Below are 6,000 nucleotides of genomic sequence, written 5' to 3'. Positions count from 1 at the left end.
AAGGTCAATAGGGAACAAAACAAGAAGGCTCGTACATTTGGTACTTTCAGTGCAATGCTTAGTTCGAGAAAGGGTTAGAACAACAAAGGGCCATCAGGGCCACCATAATCTATAGTACAAAAAGCTTTCAGTGGTCCACTGGTGGCAAATAGTTTGGTACATGGAGGTCAGACTAGACCAACTCAAAGTGACCGCGAGACCACTTAACAGGTTCAGAGTAGTGTAGACTCACGTCCCAAATATTCTGACTCTTCTCCAGTGATTCGAGGTTCATGCTATGGGTGTGGTCAAATAAGCCACATGAAGAGTTTCTTCCCCAATGGGATACATGGATCTAGGGCCCAGCCAATAGCTTCCATTGCTACTACTTTATCTACACAACCCCTACCTTCGGGAAATGGGACACATGGCAGGCGTAATGCAAGAAAGACACATCAGACAACTGCTACTTCTATGGAGACTTAACCCACTTCTATGATATGCCTACTCACCCTACTGCAGATGTTTCAGATATCGTTGTCACTTTTAGATGTCTTTGTCATAAGTATACTCACTGTTTGCACACCTGATGCTTATGCTCTTATGGATCCTAGATCCACGTTTTCCTATATTACCTCATACTTTGCTTTGAATTTCGGTATATAGACAAAATAATTACTTGAACCATTTTCTATGTCTACTCAGATGGAAATTCTCTTATTGGTTCTCATATCTATAGGGGCTATGTAATTATAGTCTAGGATCGATAGACTACGAAAAATATTATTAAGTTGGAAATGGTTAACTTTAACGTAATCTTGGGGATGGATTAGTTATTTAAGTGTTATTCAACCCTTGATTGTCATGCTAAAGTAGTCAAGTTTGAATTTTCCAATGAGTCAGTTCGCGAATGGAAGGTCAATATTATTGAACCTCGAGGTCAATATCTATCTTAAGGCGAAGACAATAATCACAAAGGGAGGCCTCTACTACTTAGTCAGAGTCACAGACATAGATGTCGAGATACCGACTCTTCAATCTATACCAGTTGTTTGTGAGTTTTTGGATTACTTTCCTAATGAACTTCCGGGTATTCTGCTGGATCGGTTATTGATTTTGGGATAGATATGGTACCAGATACATAACCAAGATTTATTCCCCCTACCAAATGGCTCGACGGATTTGAAGGAATTGAAGGAGTAGTTGAAGGACTTGCTTAATAAAGGATTCATTACACTGCGTGTTTCACCGCGGGGTGCACCGGTTTGTTGTTTATGAAAAAAAATAGATCTTTGAGAATATGTATTGACTATCGATAACTTAAAAGGTGACTATCAAAAATTGGTATCTATTGCCTCAGATACATGACTTGTTTGACCAGTTACAAAGGGGCAAAGTATCAATTGAAGATCCGAGAAAAAGATATTCCTAAAACATCTTTTCGTACCTACTACGGGCATTATGAACTTTTGATGATGTTATTAGGGTTGACCAATATACCTGCAACTTTCATGGATCTGATTGTCACGACCCAAACTCCCTCTGTATAATATCGTGACGGCATCTAGTCTCTACGACTAGGTAAGCCTAAAAAATTACGAAAAATAATAAAACGAAAGTAAAACTTGGCAACTAACAACAATGGATAAATGAATAACTAGTAACAATACTGCTCGACATGTACAATAACCAATACTCTATAAATACACAGTCTTCCCAAAACCCGGAACATCGTAAGTCACAAGCTACAGAAGAAAAATAGTATCTCTATATACCAGAGTCTAATAAAAGGAATACAGGAAGTGTTTGACATGGGGGAGAATAGAGGGGGACTCCTAGGTCTACGGACGCGATAGATGTACCTTGAAGTCTTCATACAGCAGCAAGCACTCTTAGCTAATAGCGGGGATGATAAGAAGTACTTGGATCTTCACACACAAAAATCATGTGCAGAAGAGTAGCATGAGTACACCGCAACGATACCCAGTAAGTTCCAAGTCTAACCTCGGTCGAGTAGTGACGAGGTCAGGTCAAGCCCACTTGTATATAATAAATAAAACAGGGGAATATAATAGTATATTAAGAGACTGGAATTTAACAAAAGGAAAACACAGCAAAAATAGCAGTACAACACAGGGGTAAATAGTAAGGGTTCTCCCAAGATACTGTCTCGTAGTCCCAAAGTAAAGAAGCAAAGAGATCTCCCGAGGTACCGCCTCGTAGTCTCAAAATTAAATATGCAGGGAGAACTCCCGAGGTACCGCCTCGTAGTCTCAAAAGTAAATATGCAAGGAGAACTCCCGAAGTATCGCCTCGTAGTCTTAAAAGTAAATGTGCAGCGAGAACTCCCGAGGAACCGCCTCGTAGTCTCAAAAGTAAATATGCAGGGAGAATTTCCGAGGTACCGCCTCGTAATCTCAAAAGTAAATGTACATGGAGAACTCACGAGGAACCACCTCTTAGTCTCAAAAGTAAATATGCAGCTCAAACCGATAAATACGACAGTTAACAGCAAGATTTTTATAGTTATACTGATAAAGAACAAGGAAAAGCAAGAAATCAACTAGGCATGCTTCACAGAGTTAAAATAAGCAGTTAAAGCACGTAGACATGCGATATTAGACTAAACAGGATAACTGCACATATTGGAATAGCTCAATTAAGAATGAAAATAGACTAATACTCATTTAAACGGTATAACCCAAATTAAAGGAAAAACGGGTTACTACTCAGTAAAATAAATCAGGTTTTACAACAAATAGCCCGTGTACGTACTCGTCACCTCACGTACACGGCGCTCACATATCACAACAGTACCAAATCCTAAGGAGATTTTCCCCACACAAGGTTAGGCAAGCCACTTACCTTGAACCAAGCTCAATCAATCGGTAACGAAGCCTTTTCCATGAATATCCGACTCCGAATGGCCCAAATCTAGCCAAAATCAATTACATACCATAATTCAACTATAAGAAACTAATCTAATTAATGAAATCAAAGCTAAAATAAGAAATTAGAAAATCGCCCCAAAAAGTCGACTCGGGCCCACGTCTCGAAATTGGGTAGAAGTCACAAAATATGAACACACATTCACTCACGAGTCCAACCATATAAGAATTACTCGAATGCGACCTCAAATCGCCTTTCAAAACTCATAATTTTAGTCTAGGAAATTTAGACCATTTTCCCCCAAATTTCCAACTCAAATCCCTAACTAGATGATGAAAATAGTAACAGATTCATGAAATATAGTCCAATCTGGGTTAGTAGACCAACAATTTCCTTGAAGAACCCTCGAAAAATCGCCTCACACTGACTCTCAAGGTCCCAAAATTGAAAATGGAAAACAAAACCTCAAACTTGATCTTTTCTGCCCAGCGATTCCGCATCTGCGGACCTACTGTCGCACCTGCGGAATGTCCCTCGCAGGTGCGGAAATGACTTAAGGGGGCTGAGTCCGCTTCTACGACGAAGGGGTCACACCTGCGTGTGCGCGCCTGTGGAACCTAGTCCGCTTTTGCGGTCTCACTTCGCACCTGCGCTCCTTTGGCGCAGATGCGGAAAATTGCCTCGCACCTGCGACCCCAGAGCACCTACCCCACTCCGCTTCTACGATAGACCTTGTGCACGTGCGATTCCACACCTGCGGTCTCCCCACCGCAGGTGCGAAACACCAGAAACCAGTCTAGTTTCAATCCGTTAAGCATCTGAAACACACCCGAGGCCCCCGGGACCCTAACCAAACATACCAACAAGTCCTAAAATACCATACGAACTTAGTCGAGCCCTCAAATCACATCGAACAATGCTAAAAACACGAATCACCCTCCGATTTAAACTTAATGAACTTTGAAACTTCAAACTTCTAAAACTGATGTTAAAACCTATCAAACCGCGTCCGATTGACTCAAATTGTGCACACAATTCATATTCAACCTTACGGACCTACTCCAACTTCTGAAATCAGAATCCGACCCCGATATCAAAAAGTCCACTACCGGTCAAAATCTCTAAAAATTCGACTTTTGCTAATTCAAGCCTAAATTAGCTACGTACCTCCAATTCACAGTCCGGACATGCTCCTAAGTCTAGAATTACCCAACGGAGCTAACGGAACCGACAAAACTCTATTTTGGAGTCGTCTTCACACAGTTCCAACTACAGTCAAAAATCTTGAGACTTAAGCTTATGTTTAGGGACTAAGTGTCCCAAAACACTCCAAGAGCATAACCAAAGCCTCCTGGAAAGTCACATAAGCAGGAAGAGATATGGGGAAAGCAGTAAATAGGGGATCGGGGCTATAACTCTCAAAACAACCGGTCAGGTCGTTACATCCTCCCCCTCTTAAAGCAATCGTTCGTCCTCGAACGAGTATAGAGAGATACCTGAGGTGGTGAAAAGATAAGGATAACGGCTACGCATATCTAGCTCGGTATCCCAAGTCGCCTCCTCGATCGGCTAACCCCTCCACTGAACCTTCACAGAAGCAATGTTCTTTGACCTCAGCTTTCGAACCTGACTGTCCAAAATAGCCACTGGCTCCTCAACATAAGATAGTTCCTTGTCCAACTGGACTGAGCTGAAATCCAGCACATGAGACGGATCACCATGATACTTCTAGAGCATAGAAACATGGAATACCGGATGAACTCATACTAGACTAGGAGGTAAGGAAATCTCACAAGCAACCTCCCCAACACGCCGCAATACCTCAAAGGGACCAATGAACCTTGGGCTCAACTTGCCCTTCTTCGCGAACCTCATAACACCCTTCATAGGCGAAACCCGGAGCAAGACCCGCTCTCCAACCATGAATGCAACATCGCGAACCTTCCGATCCGCATAACTCTTCTGTCTAGATTGGGCTGTGCGAAGTCGATCCTGAATCACCTTCACCTTATCCGGGCATCCTGAACCAAGTCTGTACCCAATAATCTAGCCTCGCCCAACTCAAACCAACCCACTGGAGACCGGCACCGCCTACCATACAAAGCCTCAGACGGTGCCATCTGGATGCTCGAGTGATAACTGTTGTTGTAGGTAAACTCCGCAAGTGGCAAGAACTGATCCCAAGAACCTCCAAAATCTATCACACATACACGGAGCATATCCTCTAATATCTGAATAGTGCGCTCGGCCTGTCCGTCCGTCTGAGGGTGAAATGTTGTGCTCAGCTTCACTCGAGTACCCAACGCATGCTATACGGCCCTCCATAACCGTGATGTAAACTACGTACCCCGGTCAGATATGATAGATACCGGTACCCCATGAAGCCTGATGATCTCGCGGATATACATTTGAGCCAGCTACTCAGAAGAATAGGTTGTCATAGCAAGAAGGAAATGATCTGACTTGGTCAGCCTATCCACAATTACCCAAACTACATTAAACCTTCGCTGAGTCTGTGGGAGTCCAACAACGAAATCCATAGTGATCCGCTCCCATTTCCACTCCGTAATATCTAACTTCTGAAGTAACCTACCTGGCCGCTGATGCTCATACTTCACCTACTGGCAATTTAGACACCGAGCTACATACTCCACTATGTACTTTTTCATCCTCCTCCACCAGTAATGTTGCCTCAAGTCCTGGTACATCTTCGCGGCACCCGGATGAATGGAGTATCGCGAGCAATGAGCCTCCTAGAGAATCAACTCACGCAAACCATCGACATTGGGCACACATAGCATGCCATGCATCCTCAATGCACCATCATCCCCAATAGTGACCTCCTTAGCATTACCGTGTTGAATTGTGTCCTTAAGGACAAGCAGATAGGGGTCATCATACTGACGCTCCCTGATACGATCATAAAGAGAAGACTGAGAGACCACACAAGCCAATACTCGACTCGACTCAGAAATATCCAATCTCACAAACTGGCTGGCTAAGGCCTGAACATCCAACGCCAATGGCCTCTCTGCTGCTAGTAGTTATGCTAAACTCCCCAAACTCTCTGTTCAGCCACTCAAGGCATCGGCCACCACATTGTCCTTTCCCGGATGGTACAAAATGGTGATA

This window comes from Nicotiana tomentosiformis, chromosome 5 (assembly GCF_000390325.3).
Source record: "Nicotiana tomentosiformis chromosome 5, ASM39032v3, whole genome shotgun sequence".
NCBI lineage: Eukaryota > Viridiplantae > Streptophyta > Magnoliopsida > Solanales > Solanaceae > Nicotiana > Nicotiana tomentosiformis.
The sequence above is the reverse complement of the archived record's forward strand: the minus strand, read 5'-3'. Positions refer to the sequence as shown.